The following is a 17,289-nucleotide window of genomic DNA, read 5'->3' as shown; positions in this document are numbered from 1 at the left end:
TTCAACCAATAAAACCCCAATTTCATACTAATTGATCTAACTCAAATCATCCGCAAAAAACAAACGCCCGTACACTATGAGATCATTTTTTATCTGAATTAATTAAATTACGTTGCGAAATGTGTAGCTATTATTTCTGAGCGAATTAAATCTCTTCGGATCGACAAATTATAGGGCAGACCACACATGTTTGTAGTTAATTGCAAGCACTGTCTCACACACGGCGTCACGATAATTCGGTGTTCGTGACTGTACATTTTAATATTGCTGTCTGAGACGCGTTGCTATGCGTTGATACATCGATACTTATGAAAGGTTTAAAGGTCTTTCACATGACCAGGTAGCCGCTGCGAGAACTCAAGGGTATAAGATTGCTTCTGACATTATTGTACTCGAGTTTGTTGGCTTAAGAAGATGCAGCCTATTATTATACACGCAATAATATGTTTTGATATCAGTTAGTGAATAGCACTTTTTTCTCAACACAACCGCTTTAAGCTCATCACTTCCGCACAACTAACTTATTGTCAAACACTTGAAAACACAATGATTACGCAAGAACGTGCAACAAAAGGCAACTCCCTTTCGGCTAATCCTTTAATTGTTTGAACACAATAAATCCTTAAACTCACCCGAACGGGTCGCAAAAAACATACGTTGACAGTACATTATTCATAGCTGATCGTCGGACGCACACACGTGTGATATATTGTGTGAGCGACCTTTATTTCAACCTCTTGCTTTCATTTCGCCCCCAACTGCTTATGAATAAAAGGTTCTCTGTTCGTCGGTTCTCAAGTACATTAGCGATGTTAATATACGATAATCGTGTTCATAATTGATGTTTTAGTATTGAATGTCTGTGAGGGACCACTTCAAAGCTCTACTGAATCTAGCAGGACGATTATATAGGTTCGTTTCAAAGGATTCAATGTAAACCACGTGAAATAATCTCTTATGCGGGCGGTTTGCAAATTCAACCCCTATTTGATCTCGTAGTCTTTTTGGGTGTGAGTTTTATTTCCATTTATATTTAATCATTCGTTTTCATTATGAGTGTGGGTGAATTAATAAACGAGTTGATTTTTTAAATAACTTTCTTTTCGATATTAATGAAATATGAGTTTTCATGATTTGAGCCCTGAGTTCCGGGTCTAAAAAAAGATAGGTACTTATAATACTTTTGGAATAATAAGCTCGTAAAATTGTACTAGTCAATAACTTATTATAATACCAGTAAAACCTGGCTATTTTACATGAACAGTAGTTGGTTCTTCCATAAAACTAAATGGCAGTGAGTAGGCGGGTCGGGTAAAGAAAGCGTTAAAATAAGAAGATATTTTTATTTCACAACTTTGGTAACGGATATTTCGATGATATAGTTTTGTTTACGTGTCATGGGAACTCCTTGGGGGTTTACGCGTAGAACGTAGACGCTCACTGCAAGATTGGGGAAACTACCTTCTAACAGCATCAGAGATTTCACTTTGCCTTTGAAGAAAATTGATTAAGTTCAACTTTACTTAACGTAGTTTCTCACCATTCAAACAAGAACTTGATGATTACGCCAGTTCCCATCGATAGTAAATCAACAAAAAGACACACCTTCTAACGCATCACTATGAATAAAGTTATGACGAACAAATCGACCGAACCTATGACCCAAATCTGGCAATAACTCAACACAAGCCATCTTCAAGGTAGATAAAGGGCGGCCTTGGTGTTGTGGACTGCTCAATGGGCCTTACGGTGATTTCATGGCGTATTGGCAGGATGAGGCCGATCCCATCATTGTTCGCTAGTACGTGGGCGAATGTACGCCACATTGAGTGCTTCGGAATGTCCGCGTTGAAAAATGAAGGCGAAACACGATAGCAAGATTGATTGTTGCGATACCGAATTGGTGCCTTTTAATCATTTTCTTTTTTTGTGAAAATGTGCCTGGATTTTATTCAGGTAATGTGTCGATGGGTATCGCACGGGAATCTGTTCTTAACTAGCTAGGCAAATTATTTTTTCCACAAAACTAGTGGTAAATGTGTGTAATATAAAATAGCAATGAAAACAAAGGTCGTTGTTAGCTGAGCTTTATTTTAGTAATAATCTGCCTACACACGAGCGAAACCATAAAATTATAACTAAGCACTCGAATTAATGAAGCTTCACATTTAATTAATTTGCGTTGACCACAAATAATTAGCTCAAACAAATGTTACAATTTTATTTCGTTTCTGACTAATGTGTCCCACAAATGTAAGCCGCGCAAATCCCAGTTTCATTTTACAAAATTTCACCTTCATACACCTTGAAATGGTATCTACTTTCCACGCGGTTGATATTCAAAGCATACGAAGCGGTCGACCCTGCCAATAGTTGGTACACAAGCCGAAATGTTTATGAAACTCCTTTAAGCCGCTTTTGAGCATCGCTACTGAATGCCACTCAACCCTCCAGTACATCAAGAGGTTCCATTAACCCGTCACTCGCGAGCTAACGTTACAGTATCTACTTAACCACGTTTTATGAGCAGACAGCGCCATCTATACCAAACTGGAAACGATTGTTTAATTGCACTACCCTAGGGAACCATTGCACGGATGGGTTAAAAAATAACGGCTATCCACAGGATGGCACATGGTTATTTGTTGGGCGTGGAAATTGAGATAACAAATGTATTTTTGTTTCATTAAAAAGAGCAGTTGTGGCACAGTTGTAACTCAGCGGGGTGAAGCTGTCTGTTGGTTTCAGGCAAAAGTGCACTTTACGTTGCGCGTCTTATTTCATCACTGCAGCTTTGCAAAAAGCGAGAGACTGTGTCTTGAGAAAATTAATAATGTTTAAGAATTGAAAAGGACAACGAGAGACTAATGATTATGGGTGTGGTAGTCAGTAGCGTCATTACCGCATTATAAGGAATAGCCTTACCCTTCAGGAAACTCTAGTGGGATGTTTTATTACATTTATAACGACCTAAGCCTTTTTGTCTTGCGTGATGACAGATCTTGTCTTTGAAGTTTAAGCTCTAAGCACATGGAGTAAGGCAGTTAGTCATATGACTCTAGAACACTGACCAAGTGTTTACAGCTATCAAGTTATGAATAAAGGGTTGTATTATGAAGACACCCTATGCTTATTATCGGATCAAGTATCAGATATCAAGTAATTACGAGTTTATGAGCGCAAATACAACAGATGCGTTATGTTAGGCAATACGATAATTATGTTTATTAGTTTCATTAGAATGTTTAATTAATTCGTGGTTTTTGGGTTACCGGGATTTTGATTATTAAATGTGCAGTGAAAATAGAGACTCGTGAGAGTACTTTGTGTACGATTTTTTTAATTAAAATATAAATCAATGTAATGTATACAAAGTACGTACCTACTATGTAGTATGATTATCAGATTCTGACAAAGCTTAGAGTTAAATCGATTTTCGAACAAGTTAGAAGTATCCACGGTGGTAATACGTAGTATTATGTTTAAAGTAAAGTTAGTATTTGTTCGGCACAACAATTTGTGTTGCGATTTTTGTTCGGAATTTCATCCCAGAGGATTTTTATCTTTTAAAGGCTTGTTTTGTGTAGATCCAATGTAGCTGAATACTGTAATAACTTCGAAGATACATACTAAAGTAGTTTAACTAGCACCGTAATGTTTTTATTTTTTATTTTAGGCAACTATTTTATCTCGTATACAATTTCCAATCATTCTGCATCAGTTAACATCATCGTATCAATCAGCCAATTGCCGCTACAAGGAACGCCAACCATCATTAGATATGTCTCAAAGAACAAAAATATTATTGAAACCCTAAAAATAGCTGGTTATTATTCCCGAAGATGTTATGACGCCGATAATTAAGAACGGACCTGAATATTCCAAAAATACAAATTGAACAAACCAATTAATCAATACGCGTGTTTTTAAAAGCCTTTAGGCTCAAGAAATATGCTGATTACGAACTGTTTTCGTGTGTTTCTCCCAGAAAAGAGGCCTAATTAACCTCAGGTGTTTTATTGAATAACTTCAGGCTTCATAACTCATTGTTATTCCGCCCACGCAACCTTATTTACAATTAGTCATCGCGAATAAATCGAGAAGAGAATACATTCCGAGTAGGTATCGGTAATCGAAATTGTTACTCGATTGTGAGTTACGTACGGCAATCAGCGGCGAGTTGATGATTTAAACACATACAAATTATATTTTTGTGAGATTGCTATTAATTATACGGAAAGCGGTATATTGAGCTTCTATGTTTTAGGGTACCGTTTAGTTTAAGACCATTGAGGCTAAAGCTTAGGTATTTAAGACAGAACAAAATATTGTATAAAATGAAAAATAATCTTAAATTTGTTTTTCGAAGTAAAATTAAGTATATTGTTATTGGTAAAAGCGCAAATAATACTTAATATTTTATGTGAATGTGATACGTGACGTACATTTTAGTCACAAATCACTTAATGCTTTCAATTTATGACGGCAATCACTTTATTACAATTTCTTTTCAATCGTCTTTTGGAGCGGCCCATTTAGTTACGCCTTTTATTACGTTATAAAAATTATTTCGATAAAATTTCGTCCCTACTTTTTGAGGCTCTACTCTGCTCTATTATCATTTTCCAAAATCACATAATAAATATTTTGAAGATTTCAAGGGAAAATATTTATATTTTATTTGTTACATATTATGAGCACAGAGAACAGATAAAATATAGATATGAGCACAGAGAACAGATAAAATATAGAGTATAACATAGGCGTTATAAAACCTTAGAAGGCTGAATAAACTATTTAACACATAATATTTCGTTGAATAACTCAAAAATTAAGACAACTTTTACCAATTTATTACTCTTCAAAAGCTACGGAACCATCATCTTATAACATTACGCAAACCTAACCTTTGACATTGTATAATAACAGCAAGTGCAAAAGATTGTTCACGTTGAGAAATGAATGATGGGGCCGTATGGTGTGTAAATGTCTTGGCCATCCATCTTTCGAAGTAAATAACTATGTATGTGGCAATCGGAATTATAACTGGCGTATAACGTGTTAGGTTCTACCTACCTCTTACTACTTGTTCCAATCTTTTCGATATGTGCCAAGTCCTGTCTATACCTAGCCGTGTTCTAGGTTTTAAGGAGTATTATGAGTAGGTATTAGGTGTACTTTGTCTGTGGCCTGTGAATTCTAAGGGTGCGTTTAAACTAATAGACAAATGCACATTGTGTCCTGACCTTTCATTTTTTAAATGAGAAGAGCGGAAAACTGTACCAGCTTCAAAAATGTTGCGAAATAACGTTCTAATTAAATAGCTCTATTTCTTTATTCGCTTGGGTTTAAACGCACCCTTAAAGAAAGATTGTACTTACGAACTTACGAAGAAACTTATACTGAATATTAATGGCGTAACTTTTCTGTAACATCTTAAGTTAGCTACAGATTATGATATCAAAGTTTCTTTAACATAAGTTAATATTTAAATAATTTGTGTTCACAAGCATGTGTGAGGATAAATCTTGACTGTTAAAAGAGATTCATATACTTTCACTTTAACAGGCTTACCTACATATTGTTGTTAATACTGACATGTTGGTATTAAAACAACTAAAGCTATAATAATAAATACTAAAGTAAATTGCTGTGACTTTCACGCTAAAACTGCTCAACCAATTTAAATATGGAAGTAAAACGCATATAGTCAAGGGCCTGAGAAAAGACATGAGGCACCTACTTATTATTAAAGTACGGGCTAAGTTCCTTCAGGACGCGGGTAGAACCGCGTGAAACATGTAGTATCTAAATAATTATTACAAGTTTCATAACCATGTTAACACATTTTATAAATTACAGATAAATCTCACTATTAAATGTACATACTACACCTACCTTTCAACAGATAAAAGGAGATGGTATCAATGAATGATTTGAAATATTCACACAGCCTTGAAAGTCATTGTCAAGCCATTGAGGCGAGGAATAAATATTATGTACGCATTAACGTTCCCCAGATATCTGCGTTAATTTCCCACGATAGTAATCGAGGTAGATATGGCATGTTATACCAGCTGATTACATGATACTACAAATAGTAGTTACCGTGTTTTAATTACTGAGTTACGCAGTGTTGGTAATTTTTGTAGACGGTTAACTGAGCAGTTTTTGAGATGGAGATATTTTTTATAGTGTACGAATGGGTTATTGATGGTTATATAGTTGGATTTTATGTGGCCCCGTTTTTTTCATTTTATTTATTTTGTATAGTGTAAAGCCTAATAATGCAGTATTTTTAAATCATCATCGTACTTTTACTACATATAATAATGTAAATATTAAAAAGCATTTTATATCGGGTGTGTCGTTCATAATCACATTAAATGAAATGCGTTAATATACTGGTTAATATATGTCGATTATAACAAAGAAAAAAGAAAAATACGTAAAAATAAAAAAAATATTTTTTCAAACAAAGTAAATAGAATAAAAATGTGCGAAAATTAGAACACCATATAAAAGTCAGTCATTACAAACAACGGAAATTCTCCCTTGAAAACTGACAGCTGTCAACTGATCAAAACATTCGATACTCCTCACTTTATCTCTGTTTTATACAAGATGTTGTAAATTATAAAAACGAAAAATGACTCCTGTGGCTAAACCACTGAATGGATTAGGATATTTTTTTTACAATTCGCCATAGAATATCATAAAGTATATGCGATAGGATTTAATGTGATTGTGAACGACACACTCTGTATATCTACATAAGTAATTGGTAGCTCTTTCCCACACTATTTCAATCAAAAACACTGTTTTCATTTAAATACCACAGGATTTTCATTGTTTTTTTTTTCGAAACATAAGGCATGATTTAGCTAACCAGTTTTAAAACTAGCAACAGGTCTATTTAACACAATAAGTGCACGAACCATGACAGCACCTTCTTTCATCCTCAAGCCTATAACGGTGAACATGTACCTACACTCTATTGTTATTCAGGGGTACCAATTAACTAATTAGTAAGGCGTAAACGATGATAAACAATCGTTGCTATTTATAAGGCCATTGTTACGAACAGACAGACTAACTTACTGTTATAAGTGATTCATATTGTTTTAAAGAGTTTCTTCTACATCCTACGCATGTAAATTGTTCGTTTTTGGGTGTACGCATAATCAATGTTTGAGGAAGTATGTAAATACTTTATTAAAGCAAGCGTATCACATTGTAGGTTCACAGTATGTCTTCTTGATGGAAAGTTTCTGAAGTACACCAGAGCTAAACTTGGCCTTATCGTAAGTCCGTCTCAGTTTTAGCTTCTGCGAATGCTTCTCAAGGAAACCGATGGGTAAATAGGTATTATTATCTAAAGAATAAAATGTAGGTACTATAGCAGAAATGTAAACCTTTTCTCTGTAAATTCAGACAGACAGCCATACTTACTTCGAATATTCTGGTAAAAGATATCCATTGTAGTCATATTCTAATAACTGAAAAGTCTAGTATTCTTATAAAAGAAGTCTTCCTAACTTAAAATCTCCCAAGAAAGGAAAGAGGGAATACATATAAAACTCAACGAGATCAAATGTAAGGGGTAGTGGTGAGTTTTCATGACTGTACTAGTGATTCTTCACGTGCAATTTAATACCAGAAGTTAGCAGAGTAAACAAACCACACCATTCTTAACTAATTTTCATAGTTTCTAATACTAAGACAATATTACCCGCTCGTATTACAGATTATGCGTTCATTTTATTCACACTTTAGAGGCTCTGTTATTTTTTTTGTAATTTACTTGGTAGTCCAAAATTCCTAACGATCTTATCGGAGGAAAAGAGCATAAACAAAAGGCTTATAATTACCTACACGTACAAGACGTGCCTCAAAACGTCTAGAAAAGTCCATGTGTTGTAGTTGCATCCTTTGGAAAACGTATGCAAGTGACAGGAAAAGATATGGCTGCAACTCCGACCAGGAACAATTTAGATAAATCGCAAAAGGCAATCTAAGTCTTTCTTCAAACGAGATTTGTTTTTAGACCTTTTTGAAACGTCAAGTTTTACTGGCGAAATACCTAAAAATCCGTATTGAGTACAGGCTTAACGGCTAGTATTCACGTATGCGTATTGGTTATAGGGGCAAGGCTTTTTGCCGTATACCGGCCATAATTCCAAACTTTAGGGCACACTTATCCCGCCTCAGGAATCGTATAAAACCGCAGCCAGGCTTTCAAACAAAATTGATGTGCCAATTAAGGCCTTTTATTTTTTTTCTTCTTTATCAAAGAGAAATCCGCTGTTTTAAATGTTAATTCGTATGTGTTATTCTGTATGTAATTGTGTGCAATTTCTATTTACACACCAAACGTTTACCTTTACGTTAATTGTTAAATAATATGGCATTGTGTAAGCAATTGTTGCAATCAAAACAAATTGTTATAGCCGCGTGTAGTTCTGGGGGAATTAACATTGTTTTTGTTTGTCTTGCTCGTCCCATAGTTGTGTAATCTAATGTGTTGTGTACAATGACTATATTGGCTTGTAGTTACTTAGTAGGTATGTGTCCCGTACAAACCCATAGGGATTGTTATCGAAGGTATGTTAATACGTGTGTATATTCCTAACCTCGGTAGGAACTACAACAAAAATAGGCAGAGAATTGTTTATGAAAATGAAAGGTTTTATTTGCACAACAGCAGGCACAGCGGCCACTAAAACAACAAGCAAAAGAAAATATCCACAAGAATAGAGGAGTAGGCGTTCTAGGACCGAACGTGTAGGCCTAGTAAACCAACACTCGTGCAAACATTTAGGGCCTTACTACAAAAACTTTAAACCCTGTTTTACACTTGTCTAATAAAATTTTGGCTGCAAAATGAACCATATGTCAACGTCATAATTTGACATTTTTTTAGACAAGGCATAAACTGACGTTTAAAAGTTTTTGTGGTAAGACGGTTAGTATACGTACCTACTAGCTTAAAAAATTGTCCTAAATACTTTTTGTGGGGCCCCTTGAGGCCGCGACCTTCTGGGGCTGTGGGATAGTACGAAAGAGTTACCGCGGCCTTGGTACCCAAAGGAACAAGGACGAGTATGAGTCAGTAAAAGTCTGCCTCTCCACTGCACCCACAGCGGAAAGGGTCATTTGATGATTTCCTAACAATAAAAGACCTAAATATTTATTTAAATGAAAAGTTATAATCCAGCCTCATAATTATATGCTAGTAAGCATGCTTATTGCGAAATGCTTTACAGAAGCTTTGAGCTGCATTCGCTGTGGTAGCTTTGACTTGGTCGCGATGTCTCGTGGAAAATAGGTGCAATATTATTTTGGGCTTTCAAGTAGACATAAAGCGTAGACATAATTTAGTTCAGAACAATGTTGCTTTAGTGTAGAACATAGGCAGTTAGCCAGGCATGATGAACAAATGAAGAATTACGGGTTATACCCAATGCAATAGCAGTTTCTTAAAAATAACTTAATTTAAACAATAAAAACTAAACATAACTCACAAAAATTCAATAGGTAAAACTATTGGGAATTCACTCAGATTGCACGAAAATACATAATCCTGCCGTGTATTTCATTAATTACGCTTACTCATAATATACTTATTTTCAAAATTACTCGTGTATATTTTGTAGAATATCGAGAAATAAGAATTATTCAATTTCCATTGAAATTAAATTTTCATACTTAAAAAGTCTTATTTTCATGGTAGCTGTTTATTGGAAATCGCGTGTGCGATAAGTATTTAAAATTAATCTTGGTACTCTATCTACTTACCTACGTAGCTACATACAACTGTAAAATATACTTCACATGAAATTATTAATACGATAAATGTACATATGTAAGAAGCAATATTTATCGTATTTTTCATAAATAAATAATTGAATACAATATTGTATTTTGCTATTTAATTCGTGATGGAACATAATAATGAATTCAACAAGGTTTATTTTTATAACTGCAGCATTTCGCCTGAAGGCGGGTTTGCTAATCGTATCTGTTAGGCGTTCATCACGTTTTACTGTTTAAACAATAAAAGTATGCGTAAATAGTTATATTTTATTTACTCATCAATTATTTAGTTATCAACGGTTGTTTTCATACTGAACGCTTTTATATTAATTTAAAGCTTTGGTCTTTGATTTGTATTTATTTAACGTATCAAACATGATATTTCAGAAATGAATTTGATTTTTTGATGCATTTTCGTTATTATGTAAACACCTCTGTTAAAACCTCCACCTATGTTAAAAACTGGTAAATAACTATATTTTTATTGTAAATATGTCTAAATTAAAATACTTACCTTATTTCAGAAATCAAAAACAAACAAAATTTAACCTAGGTACTTCATAAACTAAGCTACAAATCTGAGTGGTCGGTAATGGGTATATTTTTGTAAAATATTTCAAACGTTTTCGACTGGAAGTATTCCCACGTTTCTTACTCGCGACGGAGCGTTTCCTTGATTCGCTCTTGGTGGGTCGGACACGTACAAATTGAAGGTAGACGTAAACGTTACTTCGAAAAGGACTTCTTAAAAAATTGGAACCGTTGACGATTGATCGTAAAACCATCTTATTCGATATTATACGTAGTTACTCTGCCGACGCATCTTGTGAACGTTTCAGTAAGATATTGAACACCTGTCTACCTATTTATATACTTTTTTGAGGTGTTGAATTAAGTTGATTGAAGAAAGCTAAATTAACTTGACACATTTTCTTTTAAGGAAAAGGCTACCCATATACGACATAAGTGTCATATTTTTATATAAAGGTCAGGCGAGGTGTTAGGGAGGAAAATCTAAAGCAAAAAGACAGCAATGCGAAATCGTAGACACCAACTTCAACCAACATAACAAACGCGGGCGCGGCGCGGCGGGACGGGACGGCGACGTGAAACAATGTACTAGATCGTCGCGTCGCGTCGCGTCGAGCGGGGCGGCTCTGTGTGGCGGCCTCCGTAATATCTAGTACATTACAACTGCTCAGTGTCGCGTCGCCGTCCCGTCCCGCCGCGACGCGCCCGCTGTGTGCAGGGACCTTAACTTGGTCATTTTAATCAAGTAGACCAATCCAAACATTCCTATAAAATGTTAACGTAATTCAACGTATTTACTTAATCCTCGGAACACGAGATACACTCAAGATCGGCAGACCCAATGACAGACATTGAGATCCCTACGCAAGCTCAAAGGCTCAATAGGATCGACGCCCCAGGACTGCATTCGGCATCTCACACTACGTACCTATACTTAATTACCTAGGTCATTAGTTTGTGTGCTGAAACTGCATAATTAGCACCACAGATCTCGCCAGAGCGCTGGTATAACTCATTTCCGACACTTGATTTGCAGCTAACGTCCTGATAAGCTGTTGATGTAGCCTCCGTTTCGGTAACTAGGTAACTAATCTAATGTTTAGCTCGTAAATATCTAAGTGTTATGTTTAACTGTCTTAAGGAAATTAGTTTTCTTGTATTGTTGTGGTGCGTTCAATGTTTTGACGAAACTTTTTAAAGCAATGCACTGTCTCGTTCGTGAAGTGATACAATTTTCATGGAAAAAGTTTGTTTGTTTGTTATGTTTTTATGGTAAACCTCAAACATTGCCGTAAGTTTATAGTCTGTACAGGAATAGGTAGTGAAGACTTGAAAACGAAAAGTTTTGTAACCGAGGTGCTTAACCCTATTCGAAGGAAAGGTGAAAGTTACTTTGCGTTTGTCTTCAGTAAATTCAATACCTCATTGTTTATTTTAAAACTTTATCTATTAGTATTAGTATTATTTGGTAACATTAAGTAGGATACTAACACCCCACGTAGTGTACTTAGGTTTAATGCAAAAGGTAATACAAAATTCCCATTTCCATTTCTAAAGCTGCGTCATTTACGATTCCAGAATGTGCAAACTCCGCAATAGTTCTCACATATGGCGTTAATGTATCCTCTTACGGGATATCACGCGCTGGAAAGTAAAAGTACCTTCCCAGATGTTCATAAGACGTCCACGGGTCATAAACCGCTATAAACGCGAGGCGCGGTCCACACTGGCGGATATTGCGTCCCGTATTGTTCTCCGCGGTTATTAATCAGACAACTGTCTCTGTTTTGTTTGTGCGCCCTAACAACGTCACGCATGGCTTCGGAGAAGGTGAAACTTGCGTCTAGTGTGCTCGCACAGACGCGCAACTTTTTACAAACATTAATTCGTATTTGTTGTTTCTTTTTCTTTGTCCACGTAGCAAAACTAAATGCGAAAACATGATTGAATTCTTTGACTGAAATATTACTTTGGAAAACGATTGTGGATTTGACAAGTTACGTACCTAATGTGTTTTATGTTTCGAATACGAAATGCCTACGTAAATAAAATAATTGTTAAACTCGTTTCTATTTTACATGTTCTGTGCCGTGTCACGTCGACAAAGTTACCGTTTTTCATAAGCTTGTTCTAATAAAGTCCGCTTTGAGCTCATTAGGAAGAGAACTCTACCTTTCTTCATTAGCATCTCCACGGGAAAGTGACATTATTTTTTTGAAGTGTAGTCGGTATTTATTAAAATGTTTTCTAATGAAGCAAAGGAGTGCGAGCTTTATTAGTCGCACACGTATCGGAAAGAATTAATAGTTAATTAACGTAAGCTATGTTTAAATGAATACCGACGTTGTTCTTTGTTGTGCGTTGAACTATTTTACTCTTAAACTGTTATGGTAATTAGTAGCTTATTGGATTTTTTCGAGGTATCCTAACAATTTATAAGGTATACGTAGTAAACGTTTTTTTAAACAAATGTAGTCTGATGATTGTTCAAATCCAGTCCAGAAGAAACTTAGGTGAGTTTTAGATAGACCCCCCAGATACTCACTTATAAAAAAAAGCCTAGGATCCAGATTGGATACAATATTAGTTCCTGTAGTAGGAACTAATTTTTTAAAAAATTTAAAAATAGTTTTCAAACATGCACTTCTATCTATCCTTACCTCTAATACAGGCATTATGTTGTATTTATACAGGAATGAATTTTAAGCAGTGCGCAAAAAAAAAAACTGGTGGACCAGAATCGTTAACAGAACATATCTGCATCATCAGTAAAAAAATTTTTCATTCTTTTGTCCGCCCTAAAGTCAGCAAAATATGGATACCAACTATTATTACGCGCGCCGAGCGGAGCTCCGTCAGTAAACCGGTTTCGCGTTGCCGCCGTGCATACTATGACGACTGTGACCGTACTATCGGTTACAAAATAAACATCTTTCGATATCAATAACTTTTCTTTTTTGTACTAAAACACTACAAAATAAAAATATACGTATCTATAAAACTTATTTAACTATAAGTTGACAAAGTTTGCGCACTGGATAAAATTCATTCCTGTATAGTTGTACTGAAATATGGCAATAAAGATTAAATTGTTTCATATTTTATATGACAGTTTTCCCGCTTACCAATTTCATAGAAAAAGCAAATTCATAAAATATACTTTTTTACCTTTTAGCTTTGTCATGGAGCGAAATTGAAATATAGTTTGTTTTACCTATTTTCTTGTTTCTACCTACATTCAATGGTGCTGTTTGCTATATTGTTGTTGTATTTAAGCCTTATTGTGAATTACAAATTTTCATGGTAAAAATCTTACTCGAAGTTTTTTGTTACGTTTCATGGTAAACCGCAAACATTTTGTCCAGTTATTTATGCGTAGTTAATATACGAATTCATGCGAATTTTGTAGAGTAAAAGTCGCTATGTGAAATGAGCATCATAATTTTGTTAAACATACATACGTACCCAGTTTCGCAACGGATGAATGGAGAAACTTAATGTTTCTGGTAATATCAAATACACATTTCCTTTCAAAATTAACGTACCTACTTATTGCGAATTCTCCATTAATTTACTAGGCTGAATTCAGGAGGCTCAATCTATTCTAGACTTGACGACAGAATTTGCGGCTGCAAAACGTAGTCCTCTAATAATTAACTGAGACCTAAATGTCAAACTATGTATTGTTTAAATTAAAATCAACTCTGAGTGGACAATCTGACCCAACCCTTCTCGCTTCAAGTATTCTACACAAAATACCCTAACAAGTGACATTTCAGTGGCCATCTCTATTGAGAGATACCTACATCAAGTCCAAATGAATAGTTTTCAAATCGTAAATTCCAGAGGTCGTTTATTTGAGTTCAACCACAAGTAATGTCCATTGAAAACTGCCGTTTCCTTCCCGTTTCGACTTAGAACCCCTTTTTAACGGGCCTTAGCATTATTGGAAAATATATCCAGCTATTTGTTAGCCGTTTTCGAATTATTTCGCCGTGTTTCAGGTTGATATCCTAATCTATGAATTTGTTCATTTTTGAATATGTCTATGTTTATATTCCTCTTATTTGTAGGAATAAAAACGAAATACGAATTCATTATTTATTGGACTTTTTTATGAAACTGAAATGAGAAAGATAATAAAATATTAACTAAATAACTTATGTAAATAATTGTCTTGAATCATACAAATATTTTTTCATGTAAGCTGTAGAATATTACCAAGTACTCTATTAACATTTTCAAGATGTCTGCAATTACAGTCGAAACTATTTCGAAAAAGACAAAAGAAAGTTCAATTCATCCCCAGATTATCTTCTATCTTACTTAGATAGCTGTTTTCTTTCTTTCCTTCCTTCCTTTATTGCATGTTCCCGAGTTCCCATTGTTTCCATTACATATCAGTTTGGAGTTATTATGTGCAAATATTGGCCAAAAGAATTTCAATTACGAGTCAGGCTTGGTTGAAAAGATCATTGTTATAAATTCACATGTTCGAATTTTATACTCAAACGTGTATGGAATATTTTTCATAGGCAGTATTTTGTTTGGATACCATTTCGGGGTTTTACGAAAAAATCATTACAATTATAATGCCTTTTGTAAATCCCTTAACTAATGTAATTCAATATGTTTAGGTAGGACATACCTACGTAACTGAAATTTCGAATTAAATTCTACGCAAAATGTTGAAATGCTGTTATTTAAGAAGATTTACTAGCGGATATTAAATTATCTACTTTCGAAAAACATTATAGGTACTCCTACGGCAGAAAAGTAAAAGCAGACATTACTTTGTAGCTAAGCCGTATTCCTAAATAAGGCTATTTGAATACAAATAGAATAAGATTTGCTCAAAGCGAAAGTCTATTATCCTCATACAGGTAATCAGCAGCTAGTATAACTCTGTCGAAACATATAACACACCTCTTTACACGAGATTGCGTGCCTGCAGTTACACATCACAATAGTAAGGTTTTCTCTGTGCACTCGCTCTGCAATTTAGCAAATCGTCCGACCTTATGTTTTTCACGAATCGTTGGCAAAGATAAAAGGAGCAACCGCTGAACCGTGCGCTTATGCAAAGCGTTGAAATCTCGTTTTTAACATGCACGGCCACATACTACAACAGCCAAAAGAAAACAGACGCACAGGGATTAGCGCAAAACTTAACTCGTTTCTACTTAATTAAAATAGCTGTTTCTATTATTTCCGTATCGCTAAAGTTAGATTTAATTTGGCCAACTTTAGATTTATTAGGACTGACCGTCAGATTAGTTTGTACTTTACTAATAAATTTAAATCCTATCTGTTTGTGTAATTAAGGTATCTTTTTAATTAATGGTCGGCGTATATCGTATTAATTTGAATATTTAGCCCGGGTTAGTCTGTTTAGTTAGAATAATTTAATACGGCCGTTGTGGTTTACTGACAAATTAATGAAGCTATTTTGTATACAATTGGTATCATTTAATTAATACTTATCCGCACTACGTGTTTGCCACCCACATTCATGAATTAAACTAAAATGTGTTCAATAATTACGTTACTATTGATAGAAAAGGTTTGTTCATTTATTAACGTGCATTTATTGCGAAGTATATGGTAGAAAATTGACCTTTTGTGGTAAACAAAGTCCCGCGTCTTCAGGGAATTAAGATGGAGGACAATCCCAGGGTCGAATAAGTTTCTTCCGATAGATAAATAGACAGTCCAAATTCAACACAACAAACAAAAGAGTGAACAACTTTATCAACCGTAATAATGTGTTTCCTTTCCCCAAAATATGCACGGGAAATGCGACCGACTATCGTATTTTTACGTAGCTAAAGACAAACATGAGTAATTTGAGTTATATCAACATCATGTTCTACTCTTTTTTTTAAGAAGTTCGAAATCGTTGGAAAAGTGCTCTCACTGAAAGTGGTGCTCAAAGTACATAAAATACATACAAGCTTTGTAGGTTTCAAAATACGTGATAAATAAATCAAAATTATCAGCCTGTATAAACGTCCACACGTCCGCTATCGTATCCCCAAGGAACGCCACAACGACAATGTTCGCGTTCCATATACCATTAAATTGAAAAATAATTTAAACAAAAAAAAAACTTTGCTTCAACATCGAATGCTGGACTGCTTCCTAAAAAGACATGATTGCTTCCACTAAACTATTACTCGCCTACCAATTGAACGCTGTCATTCAATGAAATTAGGCCTAATAATCCTATTTGTTCGGCGACATAATCCGATGCTAAGCATGTCGCTACATATTGATAAACAGATCAACGATTAAGATCCGCATTGACGGTTATTCTCTACATAATAGGCTGATTAGACATCGATGGCATCGGTGGGGTATATACGTACCTACCTCATTATACCTGCCTCATAGTGTATATATTCTGGATATTATATACCACCGAATTTGTTACACAATTATATCAGAACTTACCGAATGAAACCAATTAATGAAATTAATTAATTTCCGTGTTTTTAACGAAATGTTGATGCGAATGATACTGTTGCTGACGTTTCAATTATACAGTGACGTTTGACGAAAAAAACAGGAAATAGCATTATGTTTATAAATTATTAAGGCAATTTTTATTATTTGCTACAAGTTTCAAAACAATTTTCAGTGCTCATGAAAGAAAGGGCTTTTCTTTCCCATAAAATATCTGAGTGCAAAATTACTTTTTTTAAATTACCCATAAAATAATTTTAATTCTTGTTTTTAAGACTTACGAGCCATGGTTACTCTATTAAGGATTGATGAAAATCTGTCATTCCGTCATAATTACCGTCTGAATTCAGGTTAAAAAAAATCGAGTTATGTAACGTCCAAATATTTACAACAGTTTATTTATTCCTTCTTCGTGACATTATTAGCTTAGTTTTCAGAACACAGACGAAATAAAACACAGCAATAAACGTATATTAT

This window comes from Helicoverpa zea, unplaced genomic scaffold, assembly GCF_022581195.2.
Source record: "Helicoverpa zea isolate HzStark_Cry1AcR unplaced genomic scaffold, ilHelZeax1.1 pri_000016Farrow_1_scaff_4_deb, whole genome shotgun sequence".
Classification (NCBI taxonomy): domain Eukaryota; kingdom Metazoa; phylum Arthropoda; class Insecta; order Lepidoptera; family Noctuidae; genus Helicoverpa; species Helicoverpa zea.
Note: the sequence above shows the minus strand (reverse complement) of the source record.